General features: G+C 40.6%; 1 protein-coding gene across 1 annotated transcript in view; it reads right to left on the reverse strand.

The window, feature by feature from the left end:
• RTN1 (reticulon 1) overlaps positions 1-20011 on the reverse strand; it is a 317220-nt gene that overhangs the window by 250421 nt on the left and 46788 nt on the right. The window lies entirely within an intron of this gene.

The raw sequence follows: 20011 nt of genomic DNA on the forward strand, positions 1-20011 counted from the left end.
TGTTGTTAGGTTACATCAAGCAACACTATGTCCATCATGTAGTTGTTGTTGTGTACCACAGAGTCAGAACCGACCCACAGCTGACCCTCTGGTGGGTTTTCAGAGGCAGTAAATCACACGGGGTAAGATACCCCTTTCTTCTCTGACAAAGTAGCTGGTGGCCTCAAACCACATGCCTTTCAGATTGCAGTGCAGATTCTTGCCACTAGGCCACCAGAACTCCATATGTACAACATACAAAGCTTTATACAACAGAACAAAGCTCTGCCCAGTTCTCCGCCATTCTCATGATCACTGACATGCTTGTCCCCATTACTGCAGTCACTGTGTCAGTCCCCTTCACTAAAATCTTCCTCTTTTTCACTGACCCTTTATTCCATTTCAGTATTTCTTACGGTATAGTGGATTAAGTGATAGGCTGCTATCCTAAAGGTCAGTGTTTCAAGTCCACCAGCCACTCTAAGGGAAAAGAGAAGGCGGTCTGCTTTCATAAATATCTGCAGCCTTGGAAATCTGTTCTGTAGACGCTGCTCTTTCGGTTGTTATGCACTGGAACTGACTCAGCAGTGATGAGTTTGGAAATTCAAAGAGAAGTAAAATATAGTCTTTTCCTACAAATAGCACACAGGTTTTGTGTTATGTTGGTTTTTTGTTTTTGTTTTTGTTTTATCTAGCAAATAGTTACTGAGTACCCACTCTGTGCCAGGGTCAATCCCAGGCTCTGAGGCTGTAATGATAAAAAGTCAGGCCCTCACTTTCATGGTTCTTACATTCTAATGTACTGAAGATTATAAATAAGAAAACAAAACACAAAATCAGCCGGTGATGAACATAAAGAAGATAACAGGATATTGGGTTTGATTGAGAGTGAAGGAGGTGAGGGACATGCTCTTTAGATGGGACAGGCAGGAAGGGCCTCCAGACGAGGTGACAGTCAAGGCAAGCAACAAGAAGCATTCAGCCAAGTCAGAGCTCAGAGCATTAAGTGATTAAATAACCACTCTCAACAAGGATGTGGACATATGCTGATCTTCTTACAGCTTCTTCTTTCCATCTCCTGGGTTCATTCTTTCACTGAACTTGCCCTCCAGTTGGCTACCATAGCAACGTGGACAGACCATTTCATTTTGCCCACCCAGTCACTCATCAGCCCACACTCGCTGCATGCCCAATCCTAGCAACTAGTCATGGAAACATTATTTAGAAAACAATAGACTCCATCACTCTTTACATCAGTTCCAAGGACTATTCATTTGTATCTGAAAATAAATCAGGCAGCCCTGTCTCGGGAGAAATCCTCAGTCATTGCCTATCCTTCACAAATAATTACTCCGGCCTTCTCAAACCAGTTTCTACCTTGCTTGCAACAAAAGGCTGGGGTCAGTCAATCCAAGTGACCTAAAATAGCCCTGTCCGGTACCACATGATGTCCCCCTCTGTGCCTTTGTGGGCAAGCTCCCCTAAGTTTCCTCTCTGGGTGTATCCACCTTTGGGGTGAGTCTTTTCATTTCAAATATTTCTGTATGGCATACTCTAAGAAGTTGCCACTTATATCAGGTTTGTGTTTATTGTGTAGTATTCCATGGTTATTTAAGTGCCCACCATACAAGCTGATGAATAGGATACTTCATGTTTAATGAGCCATGTGGGACCAAAATAACTTACCACTTGTTTATCACCCAGGAACTAACTTCGGGGAAGCTTAGTTACCTTTGTTGCCCTCACACTGGAATCTGGCATCGCAGTTCAATCTTACATCTTCAATGATAACTCAAAGCTGTCTCGCCTGGCATTGACATTCATCTGTATTATCTCTGCAGTCACTTCCTGAAGACATTCAAATGTTAGCCCTTGGGTTTGACTCAAAACTGTGAGGTAAAGAATTAAACAAATATGATAACACCTGCCCTGATCCAATCTCTCTCTCAGTGCTAAAGTATTGAGTATAGCATTATAATACAGAGGGCAGAACGAAATTGAGACTGGCAGCAACAGTGAAACAGAGTCCAGGGATTGTGTTCAGGCTAGCCCGACACTCCCTAGAGGGCTGTGCTCATTTCCGGGCTGGACAAAGCCCACCTTAAGAGGATTTGGAGAATGCTGGGCAGAACACAAAGGGAAGATGAGAGAGGCCTGAAAGAAGAGATTGATGAGGATGAGTGGGTATTGTGTGGGCTAAAGGGGAGACTGCAGAACATCCATTTACACACCAACAGCACAGGAACAACCAGTAGTCTTTAAAACCAGACAGCAGTGGTTCAATTCTTTCCCAGCTTTTGTCCCAGGCACTGGTCTGCTGTAGATGTGGTTACAGGGAATCTTGGCCATAAAATACCTGTTCAACTACTCACTGCTATATTGGCGGCGGGGGGTTGTGGGGGTGGGGGGCTGTGGAAACACACACTCTCCTTGCTACACCTGAGAGTGGGATATTTTTTTTACCCCCATGGCTGGAAGATTGCTGCTGTTGTTATGTGCTGTCAAGTCACCTGTGACCCATAGTGACTCTCTGTACAACAGCTCTGAACCCTGCTCAGTCCTGAGCCAGTGTCACTGATTTCGACACACAAACCCTCAATGCCCCAGTTATGTATCACTCAAGGTCTTCCTCTCCTGTGCTGTCCCTCCACCCTTCCAAGCCTGGCTATGTGCCCAAAGTATACAAGACGAAAGTACAAAGTCCTAGATTCCAAGGAGAAAATTGGTTTCACTCTCTCCCAGATGGACCTATTTGTTTTCTTAGTGGTCCATGGTATGTTCAAGACTCTTCTCCAGCTCCACAACTTGAATACATCAATTCTTTTTTCATCCTTAGTCATTGTGCAGCTCTCTAAAGCATAGCAAGTAATTGTGAAGACCATGGCCTGGATTAGGTGCACCTTAGTCTCTAGACTGATATCGCTGCTTTTCAATACTCTGGAGAGGTCTCTAATAGCAGATTTTCCCAATGCAATTCATCTTTTTGACTTCCTGACTGCTGGTCAGGAAGTGTTGATTGTGGGCTGGTGCTGTGGGAGCTTTGTCGACGGTGCAGACATGGTCAAGTCCAAGAACCACACCACACACAACCAGTCCTGAAAATGGCACAGAAATGGTATCAAGAAACCAAGAGCGCAACGATATGAGTCTCTTAAGGGGGAAGACCCCAAATTTCTGAGGAAAATGCGCTTTGACAAGAAGCAGAACAACAAGGGCCTGAAGAAGAAGCAGGCCAACAATGCCAAGGCCATGGATGAACGTGCCAAGGCTGTGAGGCTCTTGTCAAGCCCAAAGAGGTCAAGCCCAGGATCCCAAGGGGTGTGAACCGTAAGCTCAGCTGGCTCGCCTACATCACCCATCCCAGGCTTGGGAAGCGTGCTCAGGCCCACATTGCCAAGGGGCTCAGGCTTAACCGGCCAAAATCCAAAGCCATGGCTGACAGTAAGGCTGAAGCTCCAGCAAAGTCCTCAACTCAGGTGCTGGCCAAGGCTGCAGCCAAGGCACCAGCTAAGGCCTCAACCCAGGCTCCTGCTCCAAGTCAGGCTCCCAAAGGTGCCCAGGCCCCTGCAAAGGCTCCATAACTGAGTTCTTCATCTGAGGACAGAAGGGCTGGTGCAACCCCATGGGGCTGGTGTCCTCCTGTGTTATTTGTACAAATAAATACTAAGGCGGGGGGGGGGGGAAGAGTGTTGATTGTGGAGCAGAGCAAGCTGAAATTGTTAACAACATCAACCTCTTCTTCATCTATCATGGTGCTGCCAATTGGCTCAGTGATGAGAATCTTCATCTTCTAGATGTTGAGCTTCAGCTCATATTGAGGGCTATAGTCATTGACCTTCTGCAACAAGCGCTTCAGGTCTTCCTCAGCTTCTACAAGCAAGGTTGTATCATCTGCATATTGTAGGTTGTTAATGAGTCTTCCTCCAATCCTGATGCCACATTCCGCCTCCTCATAGAGCCCAGTTTCCTTAATGATCTATTCTGCATATAGATTGAAAAGGTGTGGAGATAGGATGCATCCCTAATGCACTCTTTTCTGGATTTTGAACCATGCAGTGTTTCCCTGATCTATTGTGAAGACTTCTTCATAGTCCAAGTATAGGTTTCACATAAGTACAATCAAGTGATCCATGACTCCCATTTTCCTCAAGGTTAGCCACCTTGATCCACACAGTCAAATGGTTTGCATAGTCAATAAAACACAGAGAGTCATTCCTCTGTTACTCTTGCTTTTTGCCAAGATCCATCTGACATTGGTGATAATGCCTCTATGCTGGAAGGTTGTTGTTGTTGTTGTTGTTGTTGTTGTTGTTGTTTGATGCCTTCGAGTTGTAGATGACTCACAGCGACCCTATGAACGAATGGCCGGAGCACTGTTTATAGATAGAGTTTACGGAGACAAGCCATTTCAGAAGTGGATGCCGCTCCTGCTTCCAGGCTTGATTTTGTCGGGAAGCTCCAGCCAACACTGTCCACCATGGGTGCCCATTACCACGATTGGCACATCACTGTCACAGTCTTCAGCATTACAGCAACCACGAGTTACCTCTGTGTAGCAACGCACAGGCCAGTGCTATACCACCTAGAAGAATGTTTGACAGGAAGACAATTTGAACCTGGCCGAGGGCCACAGATGAAAATCACCCATATTCGGCTTGGTAGCATAGCTTCCTTTTCACTAAGCCAATGTAGCTCTCTCTTGGTCATCGTCATTGTTATTGTTTGATGCCGTCGTGTCGTAGACGACTCATAGCGACCCTAGGAATGAACAGCCTGAGCACTGTTCCTACATAGAGTTTCCGGAGGCAAGCCATTTCGGAAGTGGATGCCGTTCCTGCTTCCAGGCTTGATTTAGTCAGGAAGCTATGCTGGAAGGTAGATGGTTGCAAAAGAGTAGGAAATGAGGATGTCATGATTTCAGAATGAGAATATTGACTCAGAAAAGAAATATAGTCACAGAAGTACGTTTAAGGTACTGAGATGCTATCATCCTGTATGACCAGTGAGGGAGCAAGGTCTCCTAATGATGGCCAATTGAACTGTACGTGGCTTTCCTCTTTCCCAAACATTTTATTATGCAGCCTCTCAGGCTTTCCCTCACAGTTATGAGTATGATCTCATAACTCAATACATAAGCAGCTGGACTGAGATGAACTTTTAAAAGCTAACTCTTTAGATCCCCAATTGAGTTTCTTTACTACCTAAGAGGGGTCTCAGAGCAGTGCAAATGGTTAAAGTACTCAAATGCTAACCAAAAGGTGGGTGGTTCTAGTCCACACAGAGGTGCCTTAGGAGAGAAGCCAGGAGGGTCAACTTCGAAAAAATCAGCCACTCAAAACTATGGTGGACAGTTCTATTCTGACATACGTTGGGTCATCATGAATGACTATTAACTCCACAGCAATTAGTTTAAGATGTAGACATTGGCAGAAACTAAAAAGTAAATAGATACTGTCCAATTTTTGCAGCTTCTGGCCAATCTAGAGGTGAACATTAAAAAAAAAAGGTTCAATGAATTAAGGTTTCATTTCTTGTTTATGCTGCTTTCCAGGCAAGGACACAGCCCCCACACAGGTGGAACAGCTGAGAGGGGCTCCATCTCTGCATTTCCACAATGGTGAAAGCAAGAAAAAAAAAAGAAACTTGGTAAATCAAGCGCTGCCTCTTAACAACTCCACCCTGAAACAGCACACAATACTTTCATTCACGTTCCATTAACCAACACAAATCATGTGGACATTCCTCAATTCCAGAAGGCAAGGAAGTGCTGCAAGGGAGAATCAGAAATACTTAGCTTGTGATAATCACATATAAGGACACAAAATGTACAATGGAGTCACTGGGTTTCACAGGGTTTTCTATGGAAATAAACAATACATGTGTCTTTGGTATATGCTCAATCTTAAGTGTGATGTTCTTATGGCAATAAAGCCAATGCTAATATGGATTCATGAGAATGGCACAGGATAGGTGGCATGGTTCAGATACAGTATTCACGGGTTGCTACTACTTGTAGTCAACTTAATGACACCCAAGAACAACCATCAGTAAATCAGATTCAACTTGAATGCAATCATCCAAACCCATGAGCGGCAGAATGAAGAACCATAACCATCCCCTTTCCATTGTTTAGCTGTCAGGCCAGCAGCAGCATGCTGCCCTTAGAGCAGGGCTTCCTGAAGATATTACAGAGCCTGCAGACCATCGTGGGTAATATTCGGTAGAAAGCAGTGGATATGAGCCTGAAATTTAAAGTATCAGACTTAGTTATCTAAATATTCAAATTTACTGCCGTCAAAACTGACTCATAGCTGACCCTCCTCCAGTGGGTTTTCAGAGGCTGTAAATCACAAGAGCAACTCAGTAGTTATTTAGAACCACAACAAGTACTGGCTGTAGCAAACACAAATTTATTTTCTCACCTTTTAGGGGGCTAGAAGTCCAGTTTCAGAGTAATGACTCCAGGGAAAGGCTTTTTCTTTTTCTGTCTATACTGTGTCCTCTGGTCTTCTACTCTGATCTATTTGTGTGGGGCCCTTCAACTCTCTTCCTCCATTTCTGCATCTTTACACTAATCCTGTCTCGTTAACATAACAAAGGCAACCAAGACTCTGGGAGCTTCTACCATCTTTCCTCACTTAGAGCAGGCCAGAACTTCAGTGCTTCAGTACATTTATTCATTTTCTAACATTTATAGAGAAAGCTGCATCTTTCTACAGAATGGAGACACTGGCTTGAAGAAACTCTTGGTAAAGTACTATGATAGTACTGCTAGTAGCCACAGTCTCCCTCCTCACATAGATTTGGAGGGAGAGGATAACTTTCTTCTCTACACTGACCTCTTAGAAAGAACAAAAATAGAGATGTTGTAATGTCATTGAGATGAACAAAAGATTTTAAAGGGCACCATGAGAAGTATTATGAAGTAATAAATATTATGAAGAAATGTGCAAAGAGCTGAGATGGAAAACAAAAAGGGAAAAACTTGCATGGCATTTCTCAAGCTGAAAGAAAAAAAAAACCACATATTTAAGCCTCAAGTTCCAATACAGAACAGTGCCATGGGTAAAATCCTGAGTGATTCAGGATGCACGCAAAGAAGATGGAAGAAATACACTGAGTCACTGTACCAAAAAGATCTGGCAGACACAGAACTATTTCAAGAAGAAGAATATGATCAAGAAGCAAAGGTGATGAAAGAAGTTCAAGCAGCTCTAAAAGCATGAGGAAAGCATAGACCCCAGGAATTGATAAGATCCCAACTGAAATGTTTCAACAAATAGATGCAGCACTCAGTGTACTCAGATGTGCTCATCAAGAGATGCCAGAAAATTTGGAGGATGGCTACGTGGCCAACTGATTAGAAGAGATCCATATATGTTCCCATCTAATAGGTGATTCAACAGAAAGAAATTATAGAACAATATTATTAATATTACATGAAAGTAAAATTTTGCTGAAGATTTCCCAAAAATGGCTAAGCGGCACATGAACAGGGTGCTCCTTCGAGGCTAGGATAGTGAAAATTCATCTCCCATGCATTAGTTATGCTGTTAGGTGGGACCAGTCCTTTGAAAAGGACATCATGCTTGGAATGGTGTAGGGTCAGCGAAGGATGGATCTTCAATGAGGTGGACTGACAAAGTGACTGTAACAGTGGGTTCATGTATGTCAGAGATGGTCAGGATGACACAGGATAGAGCAGAGTTCAGATCCATTGTTCATCAGATCACTATGAGCTGTTAGTTGACTTGACAGCACTTAACAACATGATGTCTTATTCTGTGTGGGACTTCAATGTGTACTGTGTCAGGCACACGCTCTAGTTTCATGATCTACTGGCTCATCACAGGCGCTGTTTTCTTTGCTGTTTTTAAAAGGACCGAATCCATTTCCATCCACTTGGCTCTAGCTTTCCTATGCTGGAATCCTTGGTGGGAGGAAACTGCTCATTCTTCCTCTCAAAGAGAGGTTGGTAGACTCAAACTACTGATCTTTCAGTTCACAGCCTGATGTGTTAGACACTACACCACCAGGGATCCTGTCACTGTTTTCGGTCCATTACAAATATTGCTACCAGCCCTTAATGCCCTATATTGTAAGTATTACTTGTCTACGTGCTTTTTTAGGATGAAGAGGACCATACCGTATTTACCAATAAATTCCCAGGATTCAGAAAATAGTAATCGAACCTGCTTGCTCACTTTCCACCTCATTCCCCCTAGTACATGAGGAGGCAAGCAAAGAACCATGCAGAGTGAACCAAGACAGTACTCTGGAAGATTACACTTCAGGATATGTCTTTATAATTGAGGCACACCAGCATGTCTAGAAGAGACTATGACAAGAGGCCTCAGGAGAAAAAGAAAGAATAAGACACAGCTGGGTAACTGTTAAATTGAAGCTTGAACAAATATTTTCCAAGAAGCAGAGTCTGCAAAGCCAGGGAAGCACTTCATAACTCAGAGATTTCTCTGAAAATGGGCTATTTATATTCACATGAATTCAGATAGGAGTTTTAAGTCTAAAAGTGACAAAAGGAATGAAAAATAATATGCTAAATATTGTCTATATTGTGCTAATTCGGGAGCTCTGGTGTCCTTGTGGTAAGGAATTCCACTGTCAACCCAAAGGCAGGCAGTTCAAATCCACTAGTGGCTCCTCAGGAGAAAGATGGGCAATCTCCTCTCTCATGGGGTGGACTTGAAATGCTTGCTGAAGAAGATCAAAGACTAGAGCTTGCAATATAGATTGCATCTCAACATCAGGAAAACAAAAATTCTCCTCACTGGGTCAAAAGGCAACATCATTATAGATGGGAAAAGATTAAAATTGACAACGATTTCATCTTGCTTGAATCCACAATCAACACTCTTGTTACCAGCAGTCAGGAGATCAAGAGACTGTATAGCATTGGGAAAGTCTGCTATCAGGGACCTCTCCAAATTCATGATGGGTAATGATGTCAGTTTAAAGACTAAGGTGTGTCTGATTCAAGCTGTGGTTTTTTCCAATCACCTGTGATGCATCTGAGAGCTTAACAGTGAATAAAGATGATAGAAGAAGAATTGATGTCTTTGAGCTGTGGTGTTGGAGAACAGTACTGATTATCCCATAGACAATTAAAGGACTTACAGAACATTTTAGAGAAACTGCAATCAGAGTGCTTCTTGGAGGCATGGATGATGACACTTCATCTTACATACTTTGGGCATGTAGCTAGGAGAGGTTATACCTTGGAAAGGATGTCATGCTTGAAAGGTGGCAGGTCCGTGAAGACCATCAACAAGATGGATTGACACAGTAAGACAATGGGCTCAAGTGTATTTTAAATGATGAGGATACAAAGGATAAGGTAGGGTTCACTTTGTTGTTCAGAGGTTCCTATGAGTTATCTCATACAGCATCTGACAACAAAAATATGGTGATAAAAATATGCAAAGGAGGAATGTAAAAAAATTCATTATAGAGAAAAAAACCCACAGAATTTCTTTGTTAGATTATGCACACTCTAGTAAATTATATGGTATCTTGCATTTTTAGAAGCAGGACTGGCATTCACTTCCTAAATAACATGCCTCTGGAAACTCTATGATCTTTGATAAATGTCGATAGTTGTAGAGGGGCTTCAGGCCTTTTGTGCTTAGGGTTGCTACGAGTACGAGTTGTGCTCAACTTGAAGGCAATTAACAAAAAAAAACAATCTTGTATTTACTCAGAACCCAAAGAAAAAAGTCACAAGCAGATGTATTTGCTCCCCAAACAAATGCTATCTTTGAACAAGAAGAATTCTTCTAAATCATATTTCAAAATCTTTGATTTAAACATCATTTCACTAAGATGAACCATGCTGTAGAACTAACACTAACTAATTTCAAAACGTTGCTAAAGTTAAAGTTAGTAGAACATGTTGTTGCCTTAAAAATAAGACTAACAGACAAAAAAACAACAAACCCAAACCAAACAGTGCAGGAAGTCCACTTAACGACACATATATATATGGACAACTGATTTCCGACTAAAGTAATTCAGTGGAAGAAAGATATTCTTTTGAAAAATGGTACTTGTAAAACTGGATCCTCAAAAAAAAATCTACCTATAACTCACATTATATTTTTAAAAAATTAACTGCAAATGGGTCATAGATTTACATGTAAAATTTGCAATTATAAACCCTGTAAGGAGGAAACACAAAAACCTTTATCACTTCAAGCTACTCAAAGTTGTTGTTTGTTGGTGGTTTTTTTTTTTTTAATTGCAGTACCAAAAGTACGGGCTATAAAAGAATAAATGGATAAAGAATACTTGGTCAAAAAATTCTGCTCTTTTAAAAAACAGAGAATGGAAAACAAACTACAGTCTCAAATAAATATTTGCAAAACAAATATCTGACAAACAACTTGTATCCTGGATATATACACTCATCGCCATCACAGTGAAACCCACCCACAGCTGATCTTCCACTGGGTCTCTGAGGCTATACTTCACATAGGAAGAGACTTCCCATCTTTCCCTGAGGAGTTGCTGGTGAATTCAAACCACTAGAAAGACCTATCTATTGAGTTAGCAGCGCAATTCCCTACAAATTATTTTTCCTAGAAAAAGTTCTCCTTAAACTCAAGAACATAGAAACCCAAATATAATGGGTAAAAGACTTTGACATTTCACTGAATATTTCAAATAAGCACATAAAAGTTGATCAACATCATGAGTAGTAAGAAAAAGGAAAGTTAAAATTCCAATTAAATCGCTATATACCTATTAAAAAGAATAACAATATCAAATATTAGTAAAGATATAAAAGAACTATCATATACTGATGGTGGGACAACAAAATAATACAACTGCTTTAGAAAACAGCTTGATAGTTTCTTGAAAGGTTAGGTGTGCATCTTTCTTAAGTCTACCCATTCTATCCCCAGGCATTTATTGAAAATGTATCCTCATGAAGATGTATCCTCATAAAGACCTATATACAATATTCATATCAGCTTTATTTGTAACAGGCAACAATGGAAAACAATCCAATTGGCTACCAACAAAAGAATGTTGTTCTTGTTATGTGCCGTTGAGTTGCCTGTGACTGATAGCAACCCTATATACAGCAGCTCTGAAGCCTGCCCTGTCCTGAACGAGTCTCACTGACTCCAACACACTTACCCCCATTACCCCTGTAACTGTATCAATTCATCTCACTGGATCTTCCTCTCCTGAGATTTCCCTCTGCCCTTCCAAGCATGATTTCCTTTTCTAAGGATCAGTCTCTCTTGGCCACATGCCCAAAGTATGTGAGACGAAGCTTTAATATCCTAGCCTTTAAGGAGAAACTTGGTTTTACTCTCTCCGAGACAGACTTGCTTTCTTGGTCATCCATGGTATATTGAAGACTCTTCTCCAGCACCATATCTGAAAGGCATTGATTCTTCTGTCATCCTTAGTCATTGTCCTGCTCTTTGATGCATAGAAACTAATTGAAAACACCATGGACTGGATCAGGTGCACCTAGTCTCTAGACTGACATCCTTGCTTCTCAGTACTAAGGAGAGGTCTCTAAAAGCACATATTCCCAGTGCAATTCATCTTTTGATTTCCTCACTGCTGGTGTCAAGGGTGCTGATTGTAGAGCCAAGCAAACTATAATTGTTAATAACCTCAATCTCTTCTCCATCTATTATGGTGCTGCCAATTGGCCCAGTGGTGAGAATCTTTGTCTTCTTGATGTTGAGCTTCAAACCATATTGAAGACTACAGTGCTGGACCTTCTGCAGCAAGCCCTTCAGGCACTCACTGGTTTCAAGGTTGTGTCATCTGCATAATGTAGGCTGTTGATGAGTCTTCCTCCAATCCTGATGCCGCATTCCTCCTCATAATGCCCAGCCTCCCACATAATCTGTTCCGCATATAGAGTGAAAATGTATGGGGACGGGACACATTCCTGATGCACTCCTTTCCTGATTTTGAACCATGCAGTGTTTCCTTGCTCTGTTCTAAGGACTGCTTCCTTGTCCAAGTATAGGTTTTGCTTGAGCACAAACAAGGGTTCTTAGATTCCCGTTCTCCTCATAAACAAACAATGATATAGCAATACAACAGAATATAACTCAATAATAAAACTGGGTCATAGCTGACTCTCCAACAGGTTTTTGGCAGCTGTAAATCACACAAGACTGCCCATCTTTCTCATGTAGAGCAGCTGGCAGATTCAAATTGTCATTTCTTATACCACCAAAATAATAAAAAGAAATGAAGTCATGATATACTTTACATCAATGGATCTCAAAATAAGAATGTTAAACTGAAAATGTGAAACAATTAAGAATACATACGATATGTTACGGGTTGAACTGTGTTCCCACCAAATATGTGTTGGAATCCTAACCTCTACACTTTCTGTTTGTTGTCGTGAACCACTGAGTTGGAACCAATGCATAGCTGATCCTCTGGCAGGTTTTCAGAGGCAATTAATCACAGAGGAAGAGATTGCCTATCCTTCGCCTGAGTAGCAGCTGGTGGCCTCGAACCATGTAACTTCAGGATTGCAGCGCTGCCTCTTGCTTGTCATGTTTGGAAACAGGGTTTTCTTTGTTATGTGGATGAGGCCATAGCTGTGTAGGCTGTATCCTAAACCAAATTGCTTCTGAGTTATAAAAAGAGCAGATTAGAAACAAAGACATACACTTATAGGAGGAGACAGATGTAACATGAGGAAGAGCAAGAAACCAGTGAAGATCCAACAGACTGGCAAGGATGAAACAGGCGTGGCTGGCTGAGACTCTAATTTGGACATTTACCCTCCAGAACTGCAATTAAAAAAAAATTCTATTCTTTAAATCCACCCACTTGTGGTATTTGTGTTAAAGCAGCATTAGAAAATTAAGACCCCGTATGATTCCATATATATATGAAATGACAGCTAATACATAGTGACAGAAAGCAGATCCAAGGCAAGGAAGGAGGGAGATTACATAAAAAGCCTAAGAAAACTCTTCTGTAGATGAATGTGTCTCTTATCTTGACAATGGTGATAGTTTTATGTATTATACATAGGAGTGGCATCTACTTCCTAAACAACATGTCTCTGAAAACTCTATGACCTTTGAGAAACAATAGTCATAGAAAGGCTTCAGGTCTTTTGTTCATAGGGTCACTATGAGTCATGCTCAACTTGATGACAATCAACAACAACAACATATGTCATACTTGTTGTTGTTGTTGTTGTTGTTGTGTGCTATGAGACAGAACTGACTCATAGCTGACCCTTCAGCAGGTTTTCAAAGATTTAAACGTATGGGAGGAGTTAGTCTACCTTTCTCCTGTGGAGCAGCTGGTAGACTCAAACTGCCTGTCTTTGGGTTTGCAGCTCAGCTCCTCACCACTAGGCCACCATAGCTCTCTATATAAAATAGTGAATATACAATAGTGAAGAACCTAAAGGTCCACAGACCTCTCTAAATAAAAATGTTACCTCCAATTTTATTGATAAAACTATTTTCCTTAGTAAAAAAGCAACTGGAAAATGACAAAATCAGAAGCAGGTACTTCCCTAGTATGTGACAGCCTTAGGGAAAGCGTACCAATGGAGGACACACTCCATATTTAACATGTAAGTGATAAAACAAGCAATGCTTCTGCCCAGCCCTTCCCAGCCCCCATGTACCAGATCTCAGGAGTTCTAACCTTGACTATCAAATGCCTGAACCAGGATATAAGAAGGATGGGGCAGAGAGGAACCGCTAGTGATCAGCTATGCTCCTCCCTGGGCCTCGTTTTTCAGATTGTTGATTTCCAGCAAGTTAGTTCTGAGGTGTCTCCCAAAATTTGTACTGCCTGAGCAGAGAAAAGGGCAAGAATGTAATTATTTGGGGATCCTCATTTGCTTATCTGGGTCCTCAGATAATTTGGGACCGTCTGATGCCTGGCAATATTATCGTTATGTGCTGTTGAGTCAGAACTGATGCACAGCTGGCCCTCTTGCAGGTTTCAGAGGCTATAATCGCATGGGAGAACACCGACCATTTTTCTCCTTTGAATCTGTTGGTAGATTCAAACTGCAACTCCTTCTGCACTAGGGCCCTAATACCTGGTAATAGAGGCTGTAGTTTTCTCCTTCCTCTGCATCTTTGCCAGAAGATACAGGCTCAAGCAGTACTTTAATTTGCTTACTTTGGTTTCTGAACTTGGGAGAATTTCTTTTTTTAACAAGATAGAAGGGGGAAAAAAGTCTTTTAAAAGACTTTGTTTTAAAAAAAAAAACCAACACAACCCTTTTATTTATTTTTTTATTAATTTAGTTTATTTTTCATTTCAATGAACATCTTCAGAGATTTTGGAATTCCATTCATTCATTGTTGCACCCTTCTCCCCGCACAAACACCCCGCCCCCCCGTTTGCTCCTCTCCTTGAAAAGCAAAAGAAAAACTCCCTCATTGGTACACAACCCCCCCCCCGCACCTCCCCAAACCCCACCCCCTCCCAAATATAATCCACTCTGCAACCCTCATTGCATACTCCTACGATAAAAATAATGCCCCAAAAAATAATACTTTTAGACTATTCTCTCCCCCATAGACTTCAATGCCTTAAAAGGCTTTTGTTTTAAAAACTTTGTTTCTCAGTATTTGTGTATGCAAGACCCAGACTAGAACAAGAACAAGATCCAGACTACAGTTCTCTAGCCCAAGCCTAAGGGAATCACTTATCAAAAACAGTATTCAGATTTCTTGTATAACATATTGATTTCAAAAATCTTATGTGCAAATCACGTATCAGACAAATGAGAAGTAGTCAGTTACAGGAAGCAAGAATTGTTTCTCATGAGGCAGAGAAACGGGCACTTATTTCAACAAGCATTGCAAATATATCTTGGAATTCATACATACCTTCATTAAAATAAAAAACTGAAACAACACAAAAACAATTGCATGTTGTCTCTAATTCTGTTGAGCCAACTCAAGGGAAAATGACTAATATTTTCCATGCTTGAACAGTAATAAATTTATTTTTTCTCTTAACGTGTTATTCGTGAGTATAAGAAAACATTCCAAATTGGGTATAAGGTAATAAATAGGTCACGGAAGACACTTACCTGGTCTTACGGAATCCTAGTATCTAAGGACATAACGCCACAGATACAGGACAGCTAACAGTAAAAGGAATAAAGCAGACAGACAGTATGGGAGTGATTATCTTGACTAGCATGATAATGGGAAAGATATTAAAAAGACAAATTAAAACAAATGTTTGAAGGATGATGTGAGGCTTAACAAATTAAATTCTAAAATTTAGCCCAAGCTTTCACAGAAAGTTTCCAAAATTACCCAGTAAGAAACCAAGCAGTGCCTGCATGAATTTCCCTGATGTATCAGTAATTTACTATGTCATTCTGTTTTCAGGTAGATTGGCTCATAATGTCCTTCCTTGTAACTTCCAACGACTGGCTTTAGTTGTGCACCTTGGGCTACCCAAAGTCACTCTTCCCTGTGAAAATGTTTTAATTGTATTATGACAGCGACCATATCCTAAGGCTTCTCTTGTCTAGTGCTGATAAAAATTATACTAATGAGGATGATAAAATAAAGGACAGCACTTGTTTTCATCTCCTGTTACTATAAATTACCATACATTTAGGGTACTGAAACATAAGACGTCTGACACTGGGCTATAAAATCAAGATGGTGGTAGGGCTGGGGTCCTTCTGAAAGTTGCAGGGGAGACTCTTTTCCTTGCTTTGGTCTACGTTATGGAAGTTGTTTTCATTCCTTTCTCCTACCACTCCAATCTCTGCTTCTTCCTTCTCTAGTTCTTTTTTTTTTTTTTTCTGAGGGGGTGGTTTCGGTTTTATTAAATACAATTTTTACTTTATACTGGTTTACTTACAAAGTTCATATACATTGTTTTTCACATTGGATCTTTCCCATTTCCTTTACCTAACCTTCCCTCCACCTGTAAAATTTTGTGACTCCAGGATTAATGCACACACACACCAGCCCCCACCCATCCTTACCCCTCTGCTCCCCCCTCCCTTGGATCTTCACACACATTCTACAATACACGTTTCTTACAGCAGGCAGCTATTCCACTGCTTGGAATATACCCTGAGAAAATGAGAACAGAGGCACAAACGGAGACTTGTACACCAACGTTCATAGAAGCATTACTCACTATTGCAAAAACATGGAAACAGCCCAAATGTATAATGGATTGAGAGATTATGGTATATTCACATAATAGAATACTACACAACACACAGGAGCAATGATTTTGTAAATTACAGCCTAACTTGGGCGGGACTGGAGAGCATTATGCTAAGTGAACTAACTCCGTCCCATAAGGACAAATAATGTATAAGACCATTATTTCTTCTTTAATTCTTCCACTCCTATTTCCTGTCTTACAAGAACTTTTGTGTTTATATCAGGATTACCTGGATATTCCAAAATAATTATCTCTTCTTAAAGTTCCTTTTCTATCTGAAAAGTCCCTTTTGCTATGTAAGGTAGCATGTTGCAAGAATTAGAATGTGCACATCTTTTTTCCAGGGGCGGGGGGGGGGGGTAGGAGGGATACAGACATTATTTAGCCTACCAATGAACAATTACTGGATTTTCTGTATTCACTATATGTCAAACAGGTGCTTTATAGTCATTACATTTAAAAATTCCAGTAATACTGTGAAGTAAAGTCTATTGCTGTCTCCATTTTACAGATGAGGGCTCTAAGCCTCAAAAAGATTAAAGAATTTTACATTATCTGGGTTTTTTCCACATGAATGTGACAACTTATCTTAAAAAGCCATGATTTCCAAAGGTTTTACTTTCTTATTTTCAACTGTGGATGGGCTTCAGCTTGTTGTTATCAGGGTAAATTGAAGAAAACAGAGGAAATCACATCCCAGAGGGAGAAAAGTATATGAACAAAGAGATGGCATAAGGAAAGAAAACTGTCTCATTAAGGAAAGCAAGCTGTCTAGAATGCCCAGGGCAAAATATGTACTTTAAGGGCTTCTTGTTGTGAGGTGCCACCCAATCAAATAAGACTCATGGCAACTCTATGAACAACAGATCTGGAAGACAGCCCTATCCTATGCCATCCTCAGCATCTCTGGTATGTTCGAGCCCACTCTAACAGTAGTGAGAAGTAACACTGGGAAGCTGAGAGGGAAGCCAAGGGGAAGGAGCTGGATGAGGTGGATGGAGATGGCTAAGAAAGAAATCAAGACAGTATTGAACTAGGCCTTGACATAATCATGGAAGTGATTTTAGCAAATCAATGTGGAAGGTACTAAATGGAAAGAATGGCAAAGGAATGAAATGTGCAGAATGTTTATAAAGAAAGCTCTCAGATTCTTTTTAAAAATAAATATACAGAGAGCATAAAATGTGCCTAAAATTTCAATCAATATCTCTGCTGTCCTTTTTGAGAGGAAGAGACCTCTTGGAAAAGAAGCTGCCACAGTGCCCGTTGAAGGCAAGGATGGCAAAGCTTCATCTCTCATGTTTCGGACATGTTGCTAGGAGAGGCTTTTCCTTGGAAAAGGATATCACACCTGGATGGGTGGAGGGTCAGTGAAAGAGAAGACTCCCATCAAAACTGATTGATATGGTGACTGCAGCAATGAGTTCAAGTGTATCAGAGAGGCTGGTGAGGAGAGCACAGGATAAGATGGGATTCCGGTCTGTTATTCATAGGGTTGCTATGAGTCATACTCAATGGCATGTATCAAAAACAATGCCAAGGAGGAGAAATGGTCAGATTTGTGTAGAAGAATAAGGAAGTAAAAATGAGAACTGGAGAAAAAGAAAATTAAGAAAAGCTGCATGATAAAATAATTAAAAGGATAAAGAAAAAGTGTAGTAGTAGACAGGTGATTGTAATGGAATGGAAAACCTAGAAATACTTGTGAACAAACTATTTAGTTATTATTTATAAAGAGAGTCATTTAAGTCAGAGACTGGCGATAAAACATTAGTAAATGGGTTGAGATGATTGGTTACCATAGAAACAGAGGAACAGACTCTCTACAGACATCAACCAAATTTAAAAAATTTGTTAAATGGTGAAATGTAAAAAATAAATAAACCATAAAAGAAAATTTTAAAATATGGTATTTTTTAATCTCAAGGTAAAAAATGGGATTTTAAGCATAATACTGTGAAGAAAATGGACAAAAAAGTAACAAATCTACTGGATGGAATTTTAAGCAAATTTTTAAATTGTCAGATATCAACAATATCTTATAACAAAAAATAATAAAGTCATAAAACAATATGTTGTTGTTGTTGTAGTTATGTGCCGTCGAGTCGCCTGCGACTCATAGCGACCCTATGTACAACAGCCCTAAACTCCGCTCTGTCCTGTGCCAATCGCACTGTCTCTGACACTCCCATCCCAATTATCCCAGTCACTGAATCAATCCACCTCATAGAGGGCCTTCCTCTCCTGCGCCGTCCCTCCACCCTCCCAAGCATGATGTCTCTCTCCAAGGACCGGTCTCTCCTCACAACATGTCGAAAGTAAGTTAGACGGAGCCTCAGAATCCTTGCCTCCAAGGAGCCACCCAGTTTAAACAATAAAACAATATATGTAAGATTATTTCATTTGTTCTTTGTATATGTGTATGCAAACAACAAAATATTTTTACTTGATCTATTTAATTTCTCAGACGCAGGAGTGGCATCCACTTTCTAAACAACATGCCTCTCGAAACTATGAACTTTGATAAATGTCAATAGTTATGCTTGACTCGAAGGCAATTAACAACAGTAACAACATTTAATTTCTCAGGGAGCTCTGGTGGCATAGTGGGAAGAAGCTGTGATGCAATACCAAAATCAAGCAGTTCAAATCCACCAGCTGCTCCGTGGGAAAAAGATGGGCAATCAGCTCCCGAAAGATTGCCTCTGAAAACTCATCAGAGGGTAAACTATGGGTTGGCTTTAACTCAATGTTACACAACAACAACATTCACTTATTCAGAGTATGTACATAACTGCAAGTATCATTGTTGTTGTTAAGTGCCATGGAATCTCTTGAGACTCACAGGAACCCTTTGTACAGCAGCTCTAACCCTGTCTTATCCTGAGCCAATCTCATTGTCCCTGACACAGCTATCCTCATTATCCCAGTTACTATGTCAATCCATCTCATCTGGGCTCTTCCTCTTCTGTGCTGTTTCTCCACTCTTCCAAGCATGATGTCTTTTTTCAATGACTGGTCTCTCCTGGCCATATGCTCAAAGTATATGAGACAGATCTTCAAAATCCTTGCCTGTTTTCACCCTCTCCAGGATAAACCTGTTCGTTCTCTTAGCAGTTCATGATTGTTCCATAATCATAAGATTAAACTCATGGGAAAATTGAATGAGTGTGTGTGTGTAGAAACCAATTCCCAAATCAAAAGTCATTATAGGTATATATGATTGGAGCACTTAAGGTCCCTGAAATACAGCTGCACTTCTAACCTAGAAAATCTCCTATGATTTAGTCTTTACTTTGTCATAAAACAACACTCAAAAGATTGCCTAAGTAAAAGCAAAATAAGTTTACTGAAAGATAGGGACAGTCTTAACCAGAAATACCCACTGTCATACTCTACTGAAAACAGAGGAGAATACATTCTTATACTGTTGAAGTAGGAAGTAAAGGTTACACAATTCATTAATTGGCTGAAAGAAAACCAAGGATATTAAAGGTGGCTGTGGTGCACACAAATGCCTTTCATTCACTCTGACTTGTGTCACACGGCTGTATTGTTGTTGTGTACCATAGACTGGAAGTGAGCCATAGCTGACCCTCCAGTGGGTTTTCAGAGGTAATAAAGTACATAGAAGGTGACTGCCCATTTTTCTCCTGAAGAGTATCTGGAGAATTCAAATTGCCTACTGTTGCATGCAATTCGTTACATGCTAATAATGTGAATAAAGAGAATAGCACCTTTTGGGTGGGAACATGAAAAGAGGGTATATAACCCTAAAGAGACCATAAACGACATCCAAGCAGATATATGCACACCCATGTTTATCGTGGCTTTGTTC

Source organism: Elephantulus edwardii, unplaced genomic scaffold, assembly GCF_000299155.1.
Source record: "Elephantulus edwardii isolate Elephantulus edwardi_28Jun2011 unplaced genomic scaffold, EleEdw1.0 scaffold00104, whole genome shotgun sequence".
In the NCBI taxonomy this organism is placed as follows: Eukaryota; Metazoa; Chordata; class Mammalia; order Macroscelidea; family Macroscelididae; genus Elephantulus; species Elephantulus edwardii.